Source organism: Dama dama, chromosome 23, assembly GCF_033118175.1.
Source record: "Dama dama isolate Ldn47 chromosome 23, ASM3311817v1, whole genome shotgun sequence".
NCBI classification, from domain to species: Eukaryota; Metazoa; Chordata; class Mammalia; order Artiodactyla; family Cervidae; genus Dama; species Dama dama.
The window spans coordinates 34932889-34959715 of NC_083703.1; the positions used below are offsets into that span (position 1 = coordinate 34932889).

The 26827-nt window shown below is 36.3% G+C and overlaps 1 protein-coding gene across 7 annotated transcripts in view; it reads left to right on the top strand.

Moving 5' to 3' along the window:
* ZNF438 (zinc finger protein 438) overlaps positions 1 to 26827 on the top strand; it is a 184512-nt gene that overhangs the window by 43087 nt on the left and 114598 nt on the right. For 6 of the 7 annotated variants that reach the window (XM_061126348.1, XM_061126341.1, XM_061126342.1 and 3 more), the window contains one exon: positions 14425 to 14482. The gene's annotated coding sequence lies outside the window, so the exon portion shown is untranslated. Of the gene's footprint in view, positions 1 to 14095; positions 14115 to 14424; positions 14483 to 26827 lie in introns of those variants that run through there. The other variant, XM_061126347.1, reaches the window with a different exon arrangement.

A 26827-nucleotide genomic window follows, 5' to 3' on the forward strand; every position in this document is an offset into this window, starting at 1 on the left:
ACATTGATATGGATTTTACTAACTACTGCCTTCTTTCTGAGTTTCAGAACTCAAAATGACTCTCAGACCTACAGTTCTTATTCCTCCTGTGTTCTCTTTCTCTTCTTAAAATTGATGAATGGCAGTGTTCTTTTTCTCAAGGAGGAAACCTGAAACTCATTGTAATTCTTTATTCTTCCTTACGCCCATCTGCAGTCAGTTCATGTTCCACACTCTAAATATCCCTTGAGCGCATCCTTTTGTCTGCCTCTTTATTGTCTCTGCTTTAGTTTGAGCCATTTCTTTTCACCCGTGTTGCTATCATGCTCTCCAGAAGTGCTTGTCTAGCTCCAATCTCAGACTTTCTGGTATTTATACCTCATACTTTTGCACAGTGAGTTTTTAAAAAAGATACAAGCCTAATCACATTATTCCTGAGCTCAAAATTCTCTGGCCTCCTACACCTTGCAGATAAAATCCAGACTCCCTCCCATGCAGGCTGCTGCTGCTAAATCACTTCAGTCATGTCCGACTCTGTGCAACTTCATAGCAGCCCACCAGGCTCCCCTGTCCCTGGGATTCTCCAGGCAAGAGCACTGGAGTGGGTTGCCATTTCCTCCTCCAATGCTTGAAAGTGACAAGTGAAAGTGAAGTCGCTCAGTTGTGTCCAACTCTTAGCGACCCCATGGACCACAGCCTACCAGGCTCCTCCATCCATGGGGTTTTCCAGGCAGGAGTACTGGAGTGGGGTGCCATTGCCTTCTCCGCCCATGCGAGCAGAGGGCTTCAAAACTGGGTCTCAGCCTGCCTGTCTAATGTTTGCTCCTCTTCCTTCTCCACTCTTCCTGGGCTTTAGAACTGAACTGGCCTTGATTCTGAGTTCTCTTGGGCTTTTGGACCTTTGCCTGAAATACTTCTTTTTCTCCCTTTAGTGCTTATCTTCCAGGACTTAGCTCAGGGTTACTTCTCCTATCGCCCCACTTCCCTGGTCCCTTTTCTGTCCCTGGAAATTAGATGCTCCTTTTCTCTACAGCCATGAGGTATGTAAATTGTACTCATTTAGCTGTTAAACACACTACTCAGTTCTGGAGGTTTATTTGGTGCTTGTCCTCCTGTAGACTACGATTTCTTTAAGGACAAAGATTGTACTTTTCTTGTTTCTTAATATAGCTTCTAACATCATAATTAATCAATGTTTGTTGAGTGATTGAATGTTAAAGACTATTTTCAGTGATAGAAGCTGGTCATAATACCCAGTCTGGAAAAGTTAGGACCCACTCTGGGGAACACTTTGAGGGTGACAAAAACACTGTAGACTGCATATCTAGTTGGATTTGTTCGAGATTCTGGAGGAATTGGTATTTCTTAGAGTCTGTGACAGAGTGGACATGGGAGTTGGTGATGTATTACAGCAATCACTTCAGTGATGTTGGAACATCACTTCAGTGATGTTGCCATTTTCATTTCCTTTATAACTTGGGTGAAATCTGGAAATAAAATTGTTCTTAAGAGATCTTTAGCATATTCAGAACTCTGTCCAGTAAGACAGAAAAATATGATTCCAAACTTTCCTCTTATACCTATGTCTGTATCTGTGTTTATTTATATAGACATATTTCTTTATTTCCTTGTTCTTTGAGAAGTTTATGCAAACTTAAAAACAAACTGTGGTTGTCACAAGCTGCCATCTTTGTGATAGATAAATTTTGTTTCTAAGTTTTAGATTACACCACCCTTATGGCAGAAAGTGAAGAAGAACTAAAGAGCCTCTTGATGAAAGTGAAAGAGGAGAGTGAAAAAGTTGGCTTAAAGCTCAACATTCAGAAAACTAAGATCATGGCATCTGGTCCCACCACTTCATGGCAAATAATTAGGGGAACAGTGGCTGACTTTATTTTTCTGTGCTCCAAAATCACTGCAGATGGTGATTGCAGCCATGAAATTAAAAGACACTTACTCCTTGCAAGGAAAGTTATGACCAACCTAGACAGCATATTACAAAGCAGAGACATTACTTTGCCAACAAAGGTCCGTCTAGTCAAGGCTATGGTTTTTCCAGTGGTCATGTATGGATGTGAGAGTTGGACTATAAAGAAAACTGAGCGCAGAAGAATTGATGCTTTTGAACTGTGGTGTTGGAGAAGACTCTTGAGAGTCCCTTGGACTACAAGGAGATCCAACCACTCCATCCTAAAGGAGATCAGTCCTGGGTGTTCATTAGAAGGCCTGATATTGAAGCTGAAACTGCAATACTTTGGCCACCAGATTTGAAGAGCTGACTCATTTGAAAAGACCCTGATGTTGGAAAAGATCGAAGGCGGGAGGAGAAGGGGACGAGAGAGGATGAGATGGTTGGGTGGCATCACTGACTCAATGGACATTGGTTTGGGTGGACTCCAGGAGTTGGTGATGGACAGGGAGGCCTGGCGTGCTGCAGTTCACGAGGTTGCAAAGAGTCAGACATGACTGAGTGACTGAACTGAAGTTTTAGAAATTGAATATTTAATTGACCATAAATGTATTATGGTTTTCATTTGTATTTCCCTAGTGACAAATGACATTGAACATCTTCTCATGTGTTTGTTAGCCATTTGTAAATCTTCTTTGGAGAAGTGCCTATTCCAATCCTTTGTTAATTTAAAAATTTTAAATTAGGAAAATAATTTTGATTATATAATTGTTTACCTTTTTATTAAAGATTTACAAGTTCATTATAACTGATACAAGTCCCTCTTCAGGTATGTGATTTATGATTGTTTACTCCTGTCTGTGTTTTTTCCCCCACTTTCTTTATAGTATCATTTGCAGCACAAAAGATTTTAATTTAGATGTGTCCCAATTAATCTATTTTTTTTGTCACTTGTACTTATGTTATCATATTTAACAAACCATTGCCTAACCCAAGACCGTAAAGAATTACTGCTCTTTTGTCTTCTCAGAGTTTTGTAGTTTTAGCACTTAATTTGAACTCTCAGACTTATTTCTAATTAATTTTTATGCAAGAAAATGTTCAACATTGTTATTATTTTTTGCATATGGATACTCAGTCTTCCCTACATCATTTGTTGAAGAGACTGTACTTTGCCATTTAATTGTTTTGGATGGCACAGTTTGTCAAAATAGATTATAAATATAGGAGTTTATTTCTGAATTCTTAATTCTCTTCCATTGTTTTATATATTTGTCCTTGTGTCAGTACCATACTGTATTGATCACTGCAACTATATAGTAAGTTTTCAAACTGGGATATGTGAATCTTCCAACTCTGTTCTTTTTTTAAGCTTGTTTGGCTATTCTGAGTTCTTTGCATATCTGAATTGGTTTTTGGATCAGTTTTTTCTTAAATAGCTGCAGAAAAAGGCAGCTTGGATCATAGTAGTAATTGTGCTGAATATATAAATGAATTGGGAGTATTGACATCCAAACAATATTAATTCTTAATAACCCATGAATATAGCATGTTTTGTCTATAATTTCCCTGAAATGATTTGTAGTTTCCAGTTGAGTGAGTCTTATACTATTTTTGTTAAATATATGCCTTCTGAGTACTTTATTCTTTTTGGTGTGATTGTAAATGCAGCTGTTTTCTTAATTTCATTCTTTCACTTTTGATTTGGTCATTAATGTTGTATGCAAATAGATTGAATTTGTATTTTATTCTTGGATCCTGCAACCTTGCTGAACCTGGTTACTTGTGTTTAATTTTTTATAGTAGATTCCTTAGAATTTTCTACGAAATCATGTTATCTCTGAATTGTTGTTTAGTCACTCAGTTGTGTCTGACTCTTTGCGACCCAATGGACTACAGCACGCCAGACTTCTCTGGCCTTCACCAACTCCCAGAGCTTGCTCAAACTTATGTCCATCGATTCAGTGATGCCATCCAACCATCTCATCCTCTGTCATCCCCTTCTTCTCGCACCTTCAGTCTTTCCCAGCATCAGAGTTTTTTCCAGTGAATCAGTTCTTTGCATCAGGTGGCCAAAGCATTGGAGTTTCAGCTTCAGCTTTAGGCCTTCCAATGAATATTCAGGACTGATTTCCTTTAGGATTGAATGGTTTGATCTCCTTGCAGTCCAAGGGACTCTCAAGAGTCTTCTCCAACACTACAGTTCAAAAGCATCAATTCTTTGGCACTCAGCTTTCTTTATAGTCCAACTCTTACATCCGTATATGACTACTGGAAAAACCATAGCTTTGACTAGACAGACCTTTGTTGGCAAAGTAATGTCTATGCTTTTTAATATGCTGTCTAGGTTGGTCATAGCTTTTCTTCCAAGGAGCAAGCATCTTTTAATTTTATGGCTGCAGTCACCATCTGCAGTGATTTTGGAGCTCAAGAAAATAAACTTTCTCACTGTTTCCCTTGTTTCCCCATCTATTTGTCATGAAGAGATGGGACTGGATGCCATGATCTTAGTTTTTTGAATGTTGAGTTGTAAGCCAGCTTTTTCTACGAATAGAGATAGTTATTCTTTTCCAACTCTGGGTGCTGAGTTTTTTTTTTTTTGTTTGTTTGTTTTTTCTTACCTAATTGCATTGGTTAGAACCTGCAGTGAAATGTTGAGTAGAAATGGTAAGAAATAGGACTTTATTTTCTTATTCCTAGTTTTAGGAGGGATTCATTCAGTGTTTTTCTATTTCTGGTTTGTTGAATGCTTTTTATGACAAGAGGGTATTGGATTTTGGAAAATACTCTTTCTGTGTGTTGATATGATCATGTGGTTTTTAATTTTTATTTGTATGGTTGATGGAGTGATTTTTTTGTGTTTGTTGAACTAGCCTTGCATTCTTAGGGTAAATCCCACTTGGTTGTCTTCTATAATGCTTCTTTATATTGCTGGATTTTAGTTTGCTAATATTTTGTTGAAGATTTTTGCCTCTGTAGCCATAGAGAATATTGGTAGTTATTGTATGATATCTTTTTCTAGTTTTGGTATCAGAGTACTGCTGGCCTCATAGAAGTATTATCTCCTCTTTTTTTTTTTTTTTGGAAGAATTTATCAATGATTGGTATTAATTCTCATTTAGATGTTTGGCAGAATTCACCAGTGAAGCCTTCTGAGTTGGAAGTGTTTTTAATCACCAACTCAGTCTCTTTACTTGTTATAAGTTTATTCAGAGATTCTGTTTTTCCTTCAGTTAGTTTTAGTTGTTTGTGTTTTTCTAGAAATTTGTTCTTTCCTTCTAAATTATCCAATTTGTTGGTTTACAGTTGTTCATAGTATTCCTATGTGATACGTTTTATTTCTGTATGGCTAATAGTAATGTCTTTTTGTTCATTTCTGATTCTGGTAATTTGTGTGTTCTGCCATTTTTTTCTTGGTCACTGTAACTAAATGTGGGAGACCCAGGTTTGATCTCTGGGTTATGAAGATCCCCTGGAGAAGGGGATGGCTTCCCACTCCAGTATTCTTGCCTGGAGAATTCCATGGATAGAGGATCCTGGTTGGCCATAGTCCACGGGATCACAAAGAGTCAGAAATGACTAAACAACTAACACTTTCATAACTAAAGGGTGTTAATTTGGGGGATCTTTTCAAAGAGACAACTTCCATTTTCATTGATTTTCTATCTTGTTTTTCTAGTCTATTTCATCCATTGGCACTTTGCTGCTGCTGCTGCTGCTAAGTCACTTCAGTTGTGTCCAACTCTGTGCGACCCCATAGATGGCAGCCCACCAGGCTCCTCCATCCCTGGGATTCTCCAGGCAAGAACACTGGAGTGGGTTGCCGTTTCCTTCTCCAGTGCATGCATGCATGCTAAGTCGCTTCAGTCGTGTCCGACTCTGTGTGACCCTATAGACAGCAGTCCACCACTTTAATCTATATTATATCCTTCCTCCTGCTTGCTTAGGTTTAGGTTGTTTTTTCCTTGGCTCTTAAGATGGAAGATAGGTTATTGATTTAATAAGATCATTCTTCTTTTCTAATATTGACATTTACAGCTATAAAATTTCTCTAAGCGTTGCTTTCAACACCCCATGAATTTTGGTATGTTGTATTTTAGCTTTCATTTGTCTCAAGGTATTTTCTAATTTCCTTTATGATTTCTTCTTTGTTTCATTGGTTATTTACCAGTATATTGTTTTATTTTCATGCATTTGTGAATTTCCAGAATTTCCTTCTGTTACTGATTTCTGATACGCATGCCATCGTGGTCATAGAACATTCTTGCCATGATTTTAATCACTTTAAATTATGAGGGTTGTTCATGGTCTAGAGTATGGTCTGTTTTAGAGAATGTTTAATGGACATGAGAGGAATGTATATTGTGTTGTTGGATGAAGTGGACAGATGTCTGGCAGGTCTAGTTGGCTTATAGTTTTATTCCAATCTTCTATTTCTCTATTGATTTTCTTCCTGGTTGTTCTATCTAGTATTGAAATGGGATAAAGAAATCTCTCATTATAATTTTTGAATTGTTTATTTATTCTTTCAGTTCTTCTTCGTTGTTGTGGTTTTAGTCTGTTTTGTCTGATTCTCTTATGGTTGCTTCCCTGGTGGCTCAGAGGTTAAAGCGTCTGCCTGCAATGCGGGTGACCAGGGTTCGATCCCTGGTTCAGGAAGATCCCCTGGAGAAGGAAATGGCAACCCACTCCAGTATTCTTGCCTGGAGAATCCCATGGACGGAGGAGTCTAGTGGGCTATAGTCCAAGGGGTCAGCAAAGAGCTGGACACGACTGAGCGACTTCACTTTCACTTTCATGTATCTTTTTACTTTCATCAAACCTAAAATGTGTCTCCTATAAACAACATATGGTACAGTTTTTAAAAATACAATCAGATAATCTCCAACTTTTGGTTGGATTGTTTAACCTATTCACATTTAATATTATTGATATGGTTTGATTTAAACCTGCCATTTTGCTTTTTGTTTTCCATAGGTCTTATTCCTTTCTTTGTTCTTTTTTTTTTCAATAAGTGAATCTCTTCCAGTGTGGTATCTTAGCTCCTTTAATAATTTTAAAAGTATACATTTTGAATTATTTCATTAGTGTTTGCTCTAGGACTTTCTATACAGATCTTAAAAGAATCTCCTTCTGATATTTACCTAGTTTCAGCAAAATAAACTTCTATATAGCTCTGTTTCTTCCCCCCTTTTTTGCTACTCTTGTTATTCATATTATGTCTGTATATTGTAGAAACCCAACAATATATTGTTATAATTTTTTCTTTATGTAAATCTTTAAAAAAAACTTAAGTCTTTTAAAGCAGCTAAGAGAAGGAGAGTATGTACATATTTATTGAGTCAGTAATTTTTCTATTTTTCATTGCTTCATGTATTCTGTGGATTTAAGTTACCATCTGGTGTTATTTCCTTTTGTAATGCAGCTTTGCTCTCATCTGCTGCTTCTTTTTTTTTTTTTATCAAATATATAAAACTTTATGTCTTATTAGCCCAACAATATTATTGTATGCTTATTGTTTTATTGAGTTGCTCTTTAAATCAGTTAAGAGAAGGGGAGGAAATATATAATTATAGGTTTTACATAATTACCTTTATTGGCAGTCTTGTTTTTTGTGTGGATTCAAATTACCATTTGGTGTCATTTGCTTTCAGCCTGAAGAATTCTCCAGTATTTCTTATAAAGTAGATCTTCTAGCAACACATTCTCTCAGTTTTTGTTTTTCTGGGAATGTGTTGATTTCACCTTCATAGATGAGAGATAGTTTTGTTAGACATAAGATCTTAATTCACAGTTTTTTATATTCAGCACTTTGAATATTCAGTCCTACTGCCTTCTAGTTTCTTCTGCTTCTGATGATAAGTCAGTCAGCTGTTAGTCTTATTGGTATTCCTTTTATGTGATGAGTCATTTTTCTCTTGCTAATTTCAAGATTTTTTTCTTTTTCTTAACACTTTGGTTATATTTTGTCTGCATGTAGATCTCTTTATATTTATCTGGTTTGGAGTTTGTTGAACTTCTTAATGTATAGATTACTAATGATGATTTCAGCCTTTATTTAAATCTTTTTTCTGCCCCTTTCTCTTTTTCTGTGGTGGCCTGTTCACTCTTTTCATTTTTTTCTCCCCATCCTTCAAATTGTACAATATCTATTGACTCATATATGTTGTTGAGCTCCTATAGTGAATTTTCCACTGCAGTTATTGTACTTCTTCAGTTATTGTACAATTTCAGATTTTCTATTTGGCTCTCTTTTATCATTCTTATATCTTTATTGATATTCATTGTACTTTCCTTTAATTCCTTTTACATGATTTCCTTTAGTTCTATGTGAAAGTGAAAGTCGCTCAGTGGTGTCCTACTCTTTGCGACCCCATGGACTATACAGTCCATGAAATTTTCTAGGCCAGAATACTGGAATGGGTAGCCTTTCCCTTTTCCAGGGGGGTCTTTCCAACCCAGGGATCGAACTCAGGTCTCCTGCATTGCAGGCAGATTCTTTACCAGCTGAACCACAAGGGAAGCCCAAGAGTACTGGAGTGGGTATCTTATCCCTTTTCCAGCACATCTTTCCAACCCAGGAATCGAATGGGATCTCCTGCATTGCAGGCGGATTCTTTACCAACTGAGTTATCAGGGAAGCCCAATTTATTTATAATAGATGATTTGAAGTCTGTATCTGTTAAGTCTAACATCTAGCCCCTTTAAAATCAATTTATATTGCCTATCTTTTTTCCTGCAAATGGGTTTTCTGTTTCTTTGCACATTTTGCCATATTTGTTGAAAACTGGAAAATTTAAATAACATATAGCAACTCTGTAGACTTACCACCTTGGAGCTGGGCGTTAATGTTGTTTGTTTAGTTATTTATGTATTTTTTAGTGACCTGGCTGAACTGGCAGTGTGAAGGTGTTTCCCTCAGTGGACAGCATTGGATGCCTGTACTCAAATTTATTTTCTTGTTTTTTTCTTTTACCTTCACTACTTAAGGGTCACCCCTTGGTTAATATAAACCACTTGTTGTTTTAAAGCTGTGCTTATACCCTCCTAGCCAGTTAGACTTTTACTCATTACCATTAGATGTGTGTGTTGCGAATGCTATCCTAGTTGAAAAAGTTTAGGTATTACAGTTCATAAAGGAAAGGCAGGACAAATTCTTGAGGTTTTTCTTTGACTTAATTGTTTTTAAGATAATTAATTGGTTCTCTATCATTTCTTGAAGGTGACCAAATTTTTAGAAAAATCATGAATTCTTAAATTAAACATATTTGATGAGTTTTAATCCATTTCAATTATTGTCATTAATGAAGCTCAAATTATTCCATCTTTGGCCAGTGGGAGCCTTTTGAAATTGGCTTCTGAGTCCCAGAATTAGCCATTTCTCTAAGAAGCTCTGGTCTCTAAGGAATGCTCAGTGATGCTGGTTTGGTCTTTGTAGGCCTTTTCTGTCATCAGGGCTCAGAAATATATGCACATATTTAAGATACAATAAAATACCTCACATGTTCATATTGATGCTTCCAATTAAAACTCTAGACTACAGTGCATTTGAATCTTCCTTTTATATCTCCTTTTATCTGTGCCAAGAATCCTGGTTTTGAAAGACTCAAGTGATTATAGAATTAGAAAATTCGATAATTATTCATTCATTTTTATCCCATATTACACATACAGCAATCTCAGAATGACAACAGTAATACTACTGAAAACATGATTATTGAAAACATTCAAAAACATATTTTTTATGTTCTCTCGCTATCTTTATAGCAGTTAGGACTCACAATGTCTTCTGAGACATTGTTTGTCTAGCAAAATGAAATGTTTGCCAAGCAGCACTTTAGAACACTTTCTCTTAATCAGACTTCCTGTTAGAATGGTGATAAAAAAGAGAAGGAAGACATAACCTTGTTCCTTAAAACCTGGATTGTTGGGTTATCTTATCTGGTATCATTCTGGTATAGAAAGATGTGGCCGTAAAATCTGAGGTTTTATTCTTCTTTAAAGATACTGTTAGTGATTTGACTGCATGCTTCCTGAGATGAAACTGATTCATTTTCTACTTTTATCAGGGAGCAGCTTCCATGGGGTGGAGGTGCTTGATACTTCTAATGGTCTCTTACCTAGTGTATTAGGTTGTGCAGAGAAATACAAGTAGCAGGAGATATAGCTATCTATGCTATCATAGCTTTTGTAAGTGCATAGATAGATAGATGATAGGTAGATAGACTGATAGACAGACAGACGATAGATAGGTAGATAGGTAGATAGATACACAATAGAAAGGAAAAGAGAAAGAAAGGACTTCCCTGGTGGTTCGGTGGTTAAGAATTCACCTGCCAATGCAGGTAACACAGGTTTGATCACTGGTCCAGGAAGAGCCCATATGCCACAACTGGAGTTTGCATGCTGCCACTGAAAGACCTCACATTCTGCATCTAAGACCCAGCACAGCCAAATAAATATAAAGAAAGAAGGATAGGGAGAAAGAGATTTTATGTTAAGGAACTGGCTCATGTGATTGTTGGAGCTAGCATGTGTGATACTTGTAGAGTAGGCCAACAGGCAGACATTTTAGGTAAAAGTTGATGATGTAACCTTGAGTCAAAATTTGCAGGGTAGTTCAGCAGACTGGAAACTCAGGCAAGGTTTCTTTGTTGCAGTCTTGAGACAGAATTAATTGCTTCTTCCTTGGGAAAGTTCAGTCTTTGCTGTTAAGGCCTTAAACTGTATGGATGAGGTCCCCCACGTTATGGAGAATAATCTGTTTGAAGTTAGCTGACTGTAATTTTTAATCACATCCACAAGGACCTTCACTGCAGCATTGTAGACTAGTGTTAGATCAGACAGCTGGGCATTATAGTCTAGCCAAGTTGGCACGTAAAGTTAACCACCGAAGTTGGGTTAACCATCCATTACCCAAACTGAAGATTCTTTTTTTGAAAATAAGTACTAAAAAATAATGAAATAATATGATTTTATTTGTTGATTGACAGATTATTTTTATTTTTATTTGAGTCCCATTAAGAAGTTATTTTTAAATTTATTTCTGAAAAATATTAACATATTTCCATGTTAGTATAAAAAACCCAAATCATCAGGATAAATATCAAGCAAAACAAAACTGTTTCATGTTGATTTTTTTCAACTTTAAAAAGAACATAAATAGAATTCTCAGTAAAAGTTCATATACATTATTTAGTTTCTTCATCGTAATTTGTTTGTAGTCCTGGGTCTCTGTATTTTTCTGAAAGAAATGTAGTTTTGAAACATGGTTGTATTATTTTTGTTTCCTAAAATTGTAGTCTTCACAGTTTCTTTTTTGATTACTAAACTTGAAATTGTTTATTTTTTTCAATAGTTATTACTTGCTGTAAATCATAAATTTTTTAATTTGAGAGTATAACATCTGTGTAGGTACTAAGGTACCTGGTAAGTTCAAAGCAAATTCTACTTTATTGAGGTCATTGTAAATTTTGATTTTTTAAAATAGTTTAACATGAAAATATTGTAGCCCATATATTTTCATAGGCACGGTCTCTTTTTACTCTATTTAGAGTACCTTTATTCAATGAAATTTTTACAAGAGAAAACTTGTCAGATAAGTTGTATCTATTTAGAAATCTTTTTTGAACATTTTACCAAATTTAGATGTTGCTGTTAATAGATTGTCAGCATTTCGAAATCCATTTTATCCTGGTACAAAATATAAACTTATCTAAGTAAAAAGCCCTGGTTCTCTGTGTAGATTAAATCTGAATTAAAGATTTCCAACTAACTGAACAAAATGAAGCCAATATTTATTTTTAAAATTTTTATTGGAGTATAGATGCTTTTCTGTATTGTTAGTTTCTACTGTACAGCAAAGTAAACCAGCCACACATGTACATACATCCCCTCTCTTTTGGATTTCCTTCCCCCTTAGGTCACCACAGAGCACTAAGTGGAGTTCCCTGTGCCATGCAGCAGGTTCTCATTAATTATTTTATACATAGTAGTGTATATAAACATCAATCCTGATTTCCCAATTCACTCCACCCCCCTTTCCCTCTCGTCCATATGTTTATTATGAAGCCAATATTTAAAGTGCTCAACTGAAAAAAATTCCACGCTATTGATGATTTTACTGAGTCTTAAAAACCTTAAAGATTTCTAAGATATATAGCAAAATCTGGGAGTTGGTGATGGACAAGGAAGCCTGGCGTGATGTAGTCCCTGGGGTCACAAAGAATCAGACCTGACTAAGCAACTGAACTGATAGCAAAAAGAGAAAATATGTACTGCCACATTGGAGTAGTTTCTATTCAACATCATATTTGTCAAAAAATATTCTGGTTCACTTTCTTTAACTCTGTGTGTGTGTGTGTGTGTATAAATATTTGTCAGTGTTGTTTGGTAGACTGTCCATCTTTGGTGAATATAATTGCGGGATGTGTTTGCATCTACTTAAACATCATATATTGCTATTTACATGGTATGGTTGTGAATTAGGTGTTAATCACAACCATGTTCAAGCTAATTTCTTTTCTGTGCTTTATAAATTAATAAGAACATTGATTTTTACTCTGTGATACTGTGCTCAACTAAAGTTTGTGTTATCACTGTAAAGTCAAATATAATGTCTCCTCATTATTTACAAATTCCATTTTGTGAATTCTCCCTACTCACAAAAAAATTAATTAAAAACCTCAAAGCCGTATTCTTGGCCCTTTTCTAGTTATTTAGGGCCATAGTAACAGAAAATTTGAGTTGCTCAACCTACTTGTTCCCAGCTGAGGTAAAGCAAGGCTTTTTTTCAGCTCTCACACTCTCACAGTATACACCTTTCAGGGTGCCACTTTTTTCTTTTATTTTTTTGGTGATTTCACTGTTTACAGTAGCTCCAAGGCATATGTTGAAGTGCTATATATAGTGTTCCTAAGTGCAAGAAGGCTACGATGTGATGTATTTTACAGAGGAAATACATGTCTTAAATAAGCTTTATTCAGGCACGAATTAGTGCTATGGACTGTGAGTTCAATGTTAATGAATCAATAATATATATTAAATATAGTGTCTTTATACAGAAACATGTAAAACACAAGGTTTTGTTGATCAGTTGATAAAGCTGTTGTAGCCAGAGGCTCACAGAAACCTAACTCTGTGTTTCCTCTAAGAGCAGTAGTTTGGTGTTTGCTAATTTGGTGTTCATGATGACTTTGTAGAACTTAATTGCTGTGACAAATGAGAACTAACTATAGTTTTATCTTTGTTTTTGAACTTCTTAACTAAACTGAATTAGCTATACAGTGTCAGGTGTACTACATAGTGCAGAATAAACTTATAAAAGCTCTATGTTGATTCCATAAATTGGATGAAAACAGTCAAACCATCTTTGGAATTAACTGGTTTCTTCTATTTGATGTATTAATATCTCCTGACAACGGATAGAAAGCTGGCATCATTTAACTGTGAATTTCTTCTCTATTAGAGCCAAGAGAATAATACTTGTCACTTAACTTTGTAAACAAGATACTTTGTAATCAGATCTAAGCAGGATTATCTCAAGACCAGTCATTTGATCTAAATGAAGAGTCATGCTTTGTAGATCAATATTGTATATAAAACATTTTTTCCATCTGCTATTCTTAAATTAATACCGTCAAGCTTAGTTACAGCTGGGGCAGCAACATTGACTGTTTCTCCCACCTCCACCCAAGACTGAAGGAAGGATTGAGCTATCCCTTGGCTACTGCTGTCCAAGTGCACTTCCCTTTTCTTCTCATGGTTCAGATGCTGACTTTGTGAATGAGATGTCAGTTACAGCCCATCCAGCGATGGGTTACTGCTCAGGGTCTTCACATTTAACCACAGGCTAAATTGACAACTAGGTTAACAGCTCAGGCATCTCACACCGCTCAATGAGATCAGGGCAGAGCCTGGAAGTAAATGTTCTGGCTTACTATAATGCTGTCATTGAAAATCACCAGGAAGTGGAAAACCCAAGACAAATAATAAATTGGATGGGACATTGCAACAGTGGACATAAGTTGGGACTGTCTCAGTCAAAATGACACACATAGATGCTTTACCAGGCACGTGTCTTCTCAAAAATCTCCTAACCCCCAACTCCTGGTTACTGTTTTCCCCTCACCAAGGCTGTGCCCTCAATGTGATTCACTTGTTTGTGACCAGTTAGTAATTTCCACAGCATTATGCACATGGAAAAGAATGTGAAGCATTCTTCTTAGTCAGTTTTATTCATTGTGGTACTCCTTTTTTTTCTAGAACATTTTCTATTCATCTTAAAACTTGTATTAAATTTTGCATGCCTTCATTTTTAAACTAAAGATGTAATACATTTATGAAATTGTTCCTCACATTAGTTCTTTTGTTACCTTAAAAAAATACCATACAATAATTAAGAGTGAAATTTGGGGATGAAAGGAATACAGTTGTTGCATATATTTGATAAAAATGGATTATCCGAATATGATTGTGATAACATTTTATATTTATATTATATTTAATATTTATATTTGATTTATATTCTATTACAGGACTAATGAAAAGGATTCACCATGTCTTAGGACTTTTTACTGGAGCCTTAGGACATAGGTAAGTGCCAAGCATTTTTTGAAGAGATATTTCTGAAACATTAAATAATTTGATTGCATTGGTTCGTGACAAAAATAGGCAAAGGAGTATATTTTTCTTAAGAGATTTACCTTTTATTCTTCTCAGTAAAAATATTATAAATACCATGTTTACATGAATTTAATGTAACATTCTCTGGTGTCCAATAAATCACACTTTCCAGGGAGCCTTAGATTTATTTTCTGTAATAATTATAATGAAAACATTGTTAATACGATGAATGAGTTAGGCATATTTCAAAACTTAAAGTCCTAAAAAGAAATTATTAAATGCAAAGTGGTGCCCTGGCTTGGATCTCAGGACTGAAAAAAGATATTAGTGAAAAAACAGGTGAAATCCAAATAAAGTCTGTAGTTTAGTCAATAGTAATGTACCAACATCCTTTTCTTAGTGGTGACAAATGTACCATGGTAATGTAAGATGTTAATTTTAGGTGGAATTTGGTGAAAGGAACATGGAAACTCTATAGTACCTTTGCAACTGTTCCGTAAATCTAAAATTATTCCAAGATAAAAAGTTTTAATTAAAGCCAAAAAATCATGATTTATTTGAAAATTATAGTTTAGGAGTAGCTTTTCTGTGTAACAGTTTGAAAAATCAAAATGGCTGCTTTTAGAAAAACCCAGATTCCATGCAATAGAGATGGCAGGGAAATATGGGACTATAGGTTTCAGTTTACAGTTCATGGGAGGTGTGAGATTTTGTTTTCTGGACATTGACCTGGTGTCCGTGAACATCTCCTTGAACTCAGTTATAGACTTGCTGTTCAGTTCCTTTAAGGTATGTGTGTGTTCTTCAGTGGTTTAGTACAGCTCTTTCTGTTAACATAAGCAGGCCCCTTACATGGTTCACAGAGTACTACGTTTCTCTTTTTCTTTTCTTTGGTATATCTGTTAGAAGTAAAAACACCAGTGATATGACTCAGTGGTTTGGAGTTGAGATCCTTTTAGGGTGGTTTTGTTCAGTCACAGCTACTTGAGTTTCTAGGTCAAGTGCTAGACATAGTTGACCTATCATGAAGGAGTATGAATAAAGATGAGCATAACTCTTACATAGCCATGTCTGTAGTTGAGCTGAAATAATTGATTGCTGTCAGATAATTGAAATTCTCAGTTTCCAAAATGAACTCTAGCAGTATAACTCTTTTAAATTTCTATAAATATTAAAAGACTATAAGAAAGGAGCTCTGTAGTTTGCTGAAACTATTATATAACTTTTCATTAATAAAATTAAATAGCCCTGCTGGCCTTATAAATGGTCTCCTGCTGCTGTTGCCAACTTTAGTGATTTTAGTTAAACTTAAATTTCATCAAGGGAAATAGAAATATATTGTACTTAAAGGATATAGACATTTAAAACAACAGACCCAGGCCTGAATGACTTTTGCAGAATAATTGTTGGCCTTGAAGAGTTTTTTTGCTTGATGATATTTTTCAGAATTGGTGTCATCAATATCATATCAATAGAATTTGCATCTTTACTTCCTAATTATATAACATACTTGTGCCAGCCTTGGTAGGAAAGTTTTTAAAAAGGGAAGAAAATTCTTTTAGGACACGTTGAAATTTCATTGATCATATTATAGTCCACACAGACCAAACAAACAAAAAAGTCTTTTTATTGTTCTTCTGTGCTCGAAGAGCATTAAAAGTGTTGTTTCTGGAAACATGCTTTACCATTCAGCTGGCTGGCTGTCATTTTATAGTCACCTAACATATAAATGAAGGTAGCGCATAGGTACTGCATACTTTCTATGTACGCTTTGTACTTTTTGTTTACAGTGGTCTCATTTAATCTTCACAAACACCTATGAGCTAGTTTGGAATTATCGTAGATGAGGTCAGAGGATAACAGATGTCTCTAGGCCAACCCTGAGGGTGTGAGGAAGAACGACTTGGTGCCCACAGTGTTCAGTACCTACAGTCTGGTTCCTAATGTTACCAGCTTCCAGGGAGCCCTGAGTCTAAGGACACGGGGTAAACTTCCCATTACTGCAACTCATCTGGGTTAAGGATGTCTGATCCCACTGGTGACCTAGAGCAGAATCCCCCAGGCTTACAGGCGTGGAGCGGAGTCTGCTGGTCCCCGGTCCAGCCTTGCCTTGGCTCATCCTCTGGCTCCTGAGCTTGTCAGTCGTTGTTCTCTGTCACCTGATTAATTGCCGAACACTCACTCATTGTGTGCTCCATTGATCAGATGCCAAGAACTCTTGGCAGCTCTGCGGAACATGATCTCAGTGTGCCTCCTGGTCAGTGCTGGGCAACTTGAAGTGGTTAGTGGGGGTGAGAACTTGGATTCAGAAGCCAGGACCCACGCCAGAGGCCAGGGATGGGTAATTGAGTGGCTGGCATGTGAAATTGAGCTCTCCAGACTCATCAGTAGTCTGGGAGGCAGAAGGGGAGCTGCACATGACTTTGAAAGGTGGTCTTTGAAGATCATGATGGCTGGCTGTGGATTTTGTAGTTTGTAGATATAAAATAATTCTAGTTGCTTTTTGAGGAGGAATGAGAATGTTGCCAGCTTATTCATTATACTGCTCATTACACTGGGCAGAGATCTGTCTGTAACTTTTCCCCATCAGTTCCAGCTGTGTTCTTCTGTGGTTCTAAATCTCCAGTCTGACTTACACTTGACAGCATAGCATAGAAATACAATTACAAATCTCGTTTGCAGTCTCCTCTTCTTCGTGGTCTCAGGAAGTTGGCTTTCTTCAGTCAGTCCATGACTGCTTTCTCCATTTTTTCTCTATATGAACTCATGTATCCTTCACTCTAAATATCATCTATCCCCCTCATTTATTTCTTTACCTCAATCTTTCCCATGAGCTCCAGGCTCCTATCTATGTCCCCCTGTCCAACATCTCTATTCAGAAGTATAATAAAATTTCAAACTTAATGGATCTGCATAGAACTCTTAGACCGAGACTCCTGGCTGCTGCCAATGACAGTGGGTTCTGTCACTGACAGTGTCAGGTTGAAGCTTATCAGCCTCAGCTTTTCAAACCCCAGTGTGTATGTGAGTCCCTTGGATAGTTTGTTAAAATGTAGATTTTGATTAAGTCCGTGGTGGGGCCCAAGATTCTGTACTTCTAACAGCTCCCAGGTACTGCTGATGCTGCTGATCCATGCCCCACTCTGAGCAGCAGGGAATGTCAGTGCATCAGAGTAGATGCTTATCAAGACAGGTCTGGGGCTGGGGGAGGTGAGTGGAGTCCTGCAGATCCTTCCCTCATCTCACCATTATCCCGTCCCCAGTTAAGAATCATGTTATATACAGCAAAAACTAGCACATATTATGAAGCAACTATACACCAACAAAAGATTTTTAAAAAATAAAAGTAGAATCATGTTTCTAAACACACAACTCTCAGTTATGCTTATAATTAAAAGGAAATTTAAAAAGTGGTATCCATACTATTATTTCAATTTAAATTAACAAAGATGTACGTGTATATGTGTGTGTGTGTGTATGTATATACATGTATATGCTTAGCCAAACTCTATGAGGACACATGCCAAATGTTAACAGTTTAAGTTAATCTTCTAAGTGATAGATTTACAGATGGCATATATTTTCATCTTTATATATGTGGCCTTTTCCAATTTTCAGTAGTGAGCATAATTTTCTAGATATAGTTTATGATGATTAATGTTATTACAACTGTCACGTATACCCCAGCTTAGTTCATCACAATGTTGCCTTGGAGGAAACATTTGCCTCCTACCACTCACTTACCTCTCTTCAATCTCCCCCCAAACATCTGCTCTTTTTTTTTCCTCAATAAATGTATTAGCTCTCTAATGGTTTAGTGGGGGCTTCATATTAGGGCTTTAGTTCAGTATCTACCAACACAATTAATAGAATAAGGGTAATTAAATAAGTACTTTTTTATATTCAATTTTTGTAAATTTTTTTTGTATTCAATTAAAAAAAAAAACTAAAGAAATACCTTTTTCTCGCCTCTCCCTGTCCTAGGAAGGTATGCTTAGCAGGTTTCTTAGAGGGAGCTTAGTTTTCCTTTCAACCTTAATATTCAGTAACCAAATTTAAAAGTGAAGTACCTGTCTCTTGCTATGGAACAAGGAAGGAAGTAACAAAGGTACAGGATAGAAAAGCCTGATATATTTAAAGTCTCTCCTTCTTAAAAAGGTGAATGTTGGACAGAGAAAGAATTTCTGAAATACACATAAAGGTGCCCCCGCAGGTCTGATGAACACCAACCGTGCATGCATAGGGTAAAACTTGCAAAAGCTTGTAAGGACAATCTCATGAGAAATGAAAAATTACCAGGTCACTGTAAGAAAAGCCCTAGAGTAAAGGTTCCTCTATACAAACCCTAAAAGAACTTAAAACTAAGCCTCAAAAGAATCATATTAATCCTCAATATCAACTGTCTGCCAGAAATCCAACACTCTTTAAACAAATACAAGAAATCCAGCATTCAGCCACATAAAATTCACAGTGAATTTCATCCAATCAAACATCATAGATAAACAAAGAAGCAGGAGAAAAATCCCATAACTAGGAGCCAATAGAAATAGACCCTGAAATGACAGATGATAGAACTAGCATACAGGTCCTTTAAAATAGCTATTGTAAATATGGTTCATGTATATAAACATAATGAGGAATGAAATAAAAGATAGAAAAAGAATATATTGGAACATTAGAGATTTTAAAAAATACAGTATTGGAAATGAAAATTGTACTAGTATGGGACTAAGTACAGATTAGATCTTTCAGGCGTAAAGGTCAGTGAACTTGAAAACATGGTGAGAATTTAACCAAAAGCATCGAGAGAGGAAAGTTTGAAAAAGTATGCCCATCTCCACCATGTTGCTGCTGCTAAGTTGCTCAGTCATATCCGACTCTTTGCAACCCCATGGACTGTGGCCCATCAGGCTCCTCTGCCCATTGGATTCTCCAGGCAAGAATATTGGAGAAAGCCATGCCTGTCTCCAGGGATCAAACCCAAATCTCCTGCATTGCAGGCAGATTCTTGACCATCTGAGCCACCATCTAATTCTATAATGGAGAATTATTACATATTGTATTGCCTGTTACCCAGCCAGTGTAACAGGCAATACAAAGAAGCAAATGGCATGCATATTGGCAGCATAGAAATAAAAGATCTTTATTTGCAGACAATATGATCACATATAGAGAAAATGCTAAGAAACTCCAAAAAACCACTAGTATTTGTCATTGAATTTAGCAAACTTGAAGGACACAAAGCAGGTACACAAGTGAAGTGAAAGTTGCTCAGTCGTGTTTAACTCTTTGTGACCCCATGGACTATACAGGGGTATATATAGTCCATTGGGACTGTGTAGTATGTGGAATTCTTCAGGCCAGAATACTGGAGTGGGTAGCCTTTCCCTCCTTCTCCAGGGGATCTTCCCAACCCAGGGATTGAACCCAGGTCTCCCGCATCGTGGGCGGATTCTTTACCAGCTGAGCCACCAGGGAAGCGTAAGAATACTGGAGTGGGTAGCCTATCTCCCTCTCCAGTGGATCTTCCCAACCTAGGAATTGAACCCGGGTCTCCCGCATTGCAGAAGGTTTCTTTACCAGTTGAGCTACCAGGTATAACCGAGATACACAAAATCAGTTGTAATTTTACATACCAGCAATGAAAAATTAGAAATTGAGAGTTAATATTTATATCAAAATACAATGGACCTGAAAAAAGAAAAAAAAATTTACAAGAACAGTTTTGGAAGGTTTCTAGTATCTAATCTCAGGACTTCCTCTGCATTTTAAATGTCCTTCTTTAAAGCTACAGTGATCAAGGCGTGTATATATATCAAGGTAAGCATATATATCAGTGGAATAAAATAGAGAATCCAGAAGTAGATGCACACTAGTAATGGTCAGCTGACTTCTGACAGTGATGCCAAGTTAATTCAAAGGGGACAAGGTAGTCTTTTTAACATATGGTACTAGAACACCTGAATATTCAATGTAAAAAAGTTAACCTCAACCCTTACTTCTTCTGTATATAAAAATAACTTGAAAAGAATCATGGATCTAAATATAGAAGACTAACACTATAAAACTTCAAGAAAAAATTGCAGGAGAAAATATTCGTGAACTTGGGATAGGCAAAGATTTTTTTGGGCCCAAAATGCATGAACCATAAAAGAATAATTGACAAATGGGACTCTATCAAAATTTAAAACTTCTGTTCTTCCAAAGACATCGTTAAGAAAATGAAAAGGCAATCTTTAAACGGAGAGAACATATTCACAATACATATACCTGACAGAAGACTTGTGGCCAGAGTATATAAAGAACTCTTAGAGCTCATTAGTAATATGACAGCCCAGTTAGAAATCTAGGCATAAGAAAATAACAAATGGCCAGTTTTGCATAAGAAAAGGTCTTCAACATCATTAGACATCAGAAAAATGTAAACCGAAACAATGAGATACCATCAGATATTCATCGGAATAGCTAATACTCAAAATTAAAAGAACAAATGTTAGAATGGACGTTTCATATATTGCTGGTAGGAAATCTAAATGATAAACCATTTAAACAGTTTGGCAGTGTGTTATAAAGTAAAGCATTTTAATATTGCATGATCCAACAATTTTCTACTAAATGTTTACCTAAGAGAAATGAAAACATGTTTAAACATGTTACTTGTACAGGAATGTCCAAGCGGGTTTATTCATAATGGCCTCAAGCTGGAAGCCACGTAGATGTCCATCAGATAGTGAATAGATGAGCATGTTGTGGCATATCTGTGCAGGGGTATACTACTCAGAACTTAAGGTAGTGATACATTTAGCAACATGAATGAATCTCAGAAACATTATACTGAGTTCAATAAGCCAGATGAAAAAGAATACAAGCTCTGTGATTCCATTTACTACCCACAGCTATTATACCAGAAATGCTAGGAAAAAAAATTTAATCTGTTGTGACAATAAGCAGACACATTGTCATTTGCAGCTGAAACTGGAGTGTGATTGACTTGGATGAGGCGCAAGGGGACCTTTTGATTTGGTCAGTGTATTCTATATCCTGACTGTGGTGGTAATTATATGGCTATGTATGTGTTTATAAAATTCACTGAAATGTACACTAAAAATGTAAATATTTTATACCTCTATAATGTTGTTTTGAAAAAATTCCAAAAATTTGAAAGTTATTTTACTAACAAAATGTTGTTGGTAGTAGTTTAGTTGCTAAATCGTGTCCGACTCTTGTGACCCCATGGACAGCAGCCTGCTGGACTCCTCTGTCCATGGGCTTCTCTTTTTTTTTTTTTTAATTTATTTTTTCAGTGGGTTTTGTCATACATTGACATGAATCAGCAATAGATTTACATGTAATCCCCATCCCGATCCTCCCTCCCACCTCCCTCTCCACTCGATTCCTCTGGGTCTTCCCAGTGCACCAGGCCCGAGCACTTGTCTCATGCATCCCACCTGGGCTGGTGACCTGTTTCACCATAGATAATATACATGCTGTTCTTGCGCAACATCCCACCCTCACCTTCTCCCACAGAGTTCAAAAGTCTGTTCTGTACTTCTGTGTCTCTTTTTCTGTTTTGCATATAGGGTTGTCTTTACCATCTTTCTAAATTCCATATATATGTGTTAGTATGCTGTAATGTTCTTTATCTTTCTGGCTTACTTCACTCTGTATAATGGGCTCCAGTTTCATCCATCTCATTAGAACTGGTTCAAATGAATTCTTTTTAACAGCTGAGTAATATTCCATGGTGTATATGTACCACAGCTTCCTTATCCATTTATCTGCTGATGGGCATCTAGGTTGCTTCCATGTCCTGGCTATTATAAACAGTGCTGCGATGAACATTGGGGTGCACGTGTCTCTTTCAGATCTGGTTTCCTCAGTGTGTATGCCCAGAAGTGGGATTGCTGGGTCATATGGCAGTTCTATTTCCAGTTTTTTAAGAAATCTCCACACTGTTCTCCATAGCGGCTGTACTAGTTTGCATTCCCACCAACAGTGTAAGAGGGTTCCCTTTTCTCCACACCCTCTCCAGCATTTATTGCTTGTAGACTTTTGGATAGCAGCCATCCTGACTGGCGTGTAATGGTACCTCATTGTGGTTTTGATTTGCATTTCTCTAATAATGAGTGATGTTGAGCATCATTTCATGTGTTTGTTAGCCATCTGTATGTCTTCTTTGGAGAAATGTCTGTTTAGTTCTTTGGCCCATTTTTTGATTGGGTCATTTATTTTTCTGGAATTGAGCTGCAGGGGTTGCTTGTATATTTTTGAGATTAATCCTTTGTCTGTTTCTTCATTTGCTATTATTTTCTCCCAATCTGAGGGCTGTCTTTTCACCTTACTTATAGCTTCCTTTGTTGTGCAAAAGCTTTTAAGTTTCATTAGGTCCCATTTGTTTAGTTTTGCTTTTATTTCCAATATTCTGGGAGGTGGATCATAGAGGATCTTGCTGTGATTTATGTCGGAGAGTGTTTTGCCTATGTTCTCCTCTAGGAGTTTTATAGTTTCTGGTCTTACATTTAGATCTTTAATCCATTTTGAGTTTATTTTTGTGTATGTCCATGGGCTTCTCCAGGCAAGAGTACTGGCGTGGTTGCCATTTCCTTCTCTAGGGGATCTTCCCAACTCAGGAATCGAACCCAAGTCTCCTGCATTGCACACAGATTCTTTACCAACTGAGCTACGAGGGAAGCCCAACAAAAGGTTAACTTCTGTCTAATGTTAGAAGACCTCTGTGTAAGGCTGAGTTGACCCAAAAATTCCATTTAGATAAACTAGTATACACTATATAAATAATAATACATGAGTTAAATATCCTTAAACATGAAAAGAGAGTAGATGAATCCGTTAGTTAACCTATGATTTGATACATTGGAATGGGACCCTAGCATCCTTAGAATTCTTTGACGTACCTTTTTAATTTCTTTAATTGATATTTGGTAATATCTTTGGCACTAAGAAGAATCCAGCTGAATGAAGTAATTATGAACAATCCACTCTTGGTTTTCTTTTGTTGTTCTTTTCATTTTTTTTAAAACTGATAAGAATATGTAGAAGATACTCCAGTGTCCCTTAGAATCTGTTCTTGCTTTTAGGAATAGAACTCCTAGATTTTACCTGAGCACATACATGGCTGTCCTTCTAAAATGTCCACATACATTTCTCTCCTTCTCTTGCAGCAGGGTATGGCTTTGGACTAAGGAGAGGTGACTGGTGATGTGTTTAAGGTTACCTCATTAAGGACAAGCCGCTTAACCTAGGTTTTCTCTTTTCCTTTCCTGCTGGCTAAGATGTAACATCAGGCATAGCAGACTATGTCCGTCCAGAGACAGAAGCCACGTGGAAGTTGATAGAGTTAGCCTGGGTCCCTGAATGACCTTGTGACACGTACCTCTCCCTGTACCCCACACTGGGACAGGAAAAAGAAAAGTCTCTAATTTTGTTGTATTTTTGAGTCTTTCTGTTATGGCAGAAAGTTTATTCCCTTGGACAAATTGGAAAGCATTTAAGATTTTTAAGTTTTTCTCTGTGTGCTGTTTGGTCATAGCTAATATATTTTGGTATGTATTTTCAAGTAAAATAATTTCTAAAATAGTATATGATTTCATGCCAATAGTTCTTTTTGACCTAGTAGTTATTTAGGAGAGTGTTTCTCAAGTTTATGAGTTACTTTTAAACTTTAGGTACTAATTATTAGTAAATGGAGACACAGCATTCAGCTTTTCTAATTTTTAAATGTCTTTATGGACTAATTTATGATCGATTTTGGTAAAATTCCACAGATCTTTTTAAAGAAGTTGCCTTCTTTGTAAGACACCAAAATATTTATTTATTGTGTTGCTTAACTTTTCTATAATTATTTTTTATCTAATCTGTCAAAGATTTAGAGATATAAATCAGTGATTTCTTCCATTAATTTTCTTTATATTTCTGTCTGTTCTGATATCTGTGTTCATATGTTATTTGTCAGTAGCTCAATTGAGGATTATACCTTTTATCAGAATAATGTGACTTTTTTCTAATTTATATCTTATGCTTTGTATTTTAGCTGACATTAATATGCTACTTTAGTTTATATGTCCCGATATTTCTTACTATATTTATCCTTTCTTTATCTTTATTTATATTTATCCTTTATTTATCTTTCTGTCATTTCTTTAAGATAGGTTTTCTATAACTGGAGCATAGTTGGATATTTTTAACCTATTGGGAAGAACCTTTGTCTTTTAACAGATATTATAACTCATTTATGTTTATTATCAAAATTGATCTTTAATTGATTTTATTTCATTGATCTTGTTTTTGTTATAATATCTTTGATTTTTCCATTATGTTTTAAACTTTTTACTGTTTGATTTAAGTTTTGTTTTTGTTTAATTTGGTTTTGAATTTTGCCTGCTTTGAAATATTATTTTTTAAGATTTTTTTTGAAACCTTAAATCTATATAGTACCTATGTAGATTTTTCCAGAGGGTAAAAGAAATTGAAAAAAAAAATCAAACTTGAAATTAATATATCAAATTTTATATATGGTGAGACTGTGTTTGGGATTATTAAATATAATGGATTTCATGGTGATGAGTAGGGCATATTGTTTACCAGAGATCTTGTTTTCTATGCTGTCCCTGTCATACCAATCAAGAATGAGGTGGTATCTTTTGTTGTGCCTCAGTAGGAAATGAGGAATTTAATAAGGTTTGCGTGCGTGTGTGCTTAGTCACCTCAGTTGTGTCTGACTCTCTGTGACCCTATGGCCTATGGCCTGCCAGGCTCCTCTGTTCTTGGGATTCTCCAGGCAAGAATACTGGAGTAGGTTGCCATTTCCTTCTCCAGGTTAATAAGGTTTACTTCTCTGTTTCTCAGTTTTCATTAATATCTGAGATTTTTATCTCAGACTATTATTAAATTGTAATTTTGATAATTTATAAAATATTCCTTTTGTTAACCTTTATAGTTGTAACTTTTATACATATAAAAATTATGAAAACCCTAATATTGTCACAACTTTAAATGAATTGCTGTTGTTTTCCAAGTGTATATCAAAGTGAATCTTAAGAAAGTCGTTATGCTATTATGCCATATTACACCACTACTCATTTTCTTGATCTATTTCTGTATTATAGCTTAAAAAGACACCTTCTTTTCATGATTGCCCACCTTCAGGCCATTTCCCTGCTTATCAGACCAGGTGGGGAGAAAGAAATGGAAAAAATTCAAATTTGAAGTTAATATATCAAATTTTATATTTGATGAGACTGTGTTCGGGATTATTGAATATAATGGATTTCATGGTGATGGGTGGGGAATGTTATTTACTGGTGATCTTGCTTTCTGTGCTGTCCCTGTCAGTCACTGTATCCATAGCACAGGGCATGGCATTTACACGCTCACTAATATTTGCTCAGTGTCAGAATCTGTCCTTCTGCTCGACACTGATAGGCTTTTCCCCTACCTTGGATGCTCCTAGCCCTTTGACCTTCTCAAGTGGACGTCATCTCCATTCTGTCACTATAATAAGTGTGCTTGTATATGGGGCTTTCCCATGTTTTTCAGAATATACTTGAGGACTATTTAGGGAAGTGGCTCTTGGAGGCCATGCAGCCTTGCCTTGGAAATAGTGTGGAGGGAACAAGCCTGTAGCAGTTGCAAGGGATAATATCTTTAAGAAAATAATGATGTTGCTAAGTTACTTTGCGAGGGAAGGATTGTCTTTCTCTATTTTTTTAATTGATAATCATGTAGCTGGACTACCAAGATGCAGGGAGTGAGGGGAAGCTGAGAACAGCCTCTCCAGGGCTGTGGGTCAGGGTGAAGTTCTTGGCCAGCGACTCATGTCTGTGTGGTATATGGAAAGCAAATGGGCTGAGGTGGCAGGAAGACTGTTATTCTAGCTTTGGTTCTGTTTTCCTTTGTGACCATGGCAAACCTCTCAGCTCTTCTGGGTCTCAGCTCGATCTGTTAAATGAGAAAGATGACTCTCCAAGATGCTTTCTAACTTTGAAACTCCACGCCTGACCAGGGCACCAGGGATAACCAGGGAATTTCCACTTGACAGCATTTTTATTTTTAATTTCTTTTAAGCAAGGAAGTCAGCTTCATTTCATCTGTACAGTCAAGAGGAATAAATCACTTCTCTTACTACCTTGAGTAGGGAGAACTAGAAGGATCATGTGTGACTCGTGTACTTATGACCTAACCTAATATTAGCAAGTGACACATGTTGTGGTGGACTGTCCCACTTACAACACCTGGAAGTAATCTGGTGATAGAATGACTCAGAGGAATGTGAAATTACCATCTTTCCCTAAGAAAACT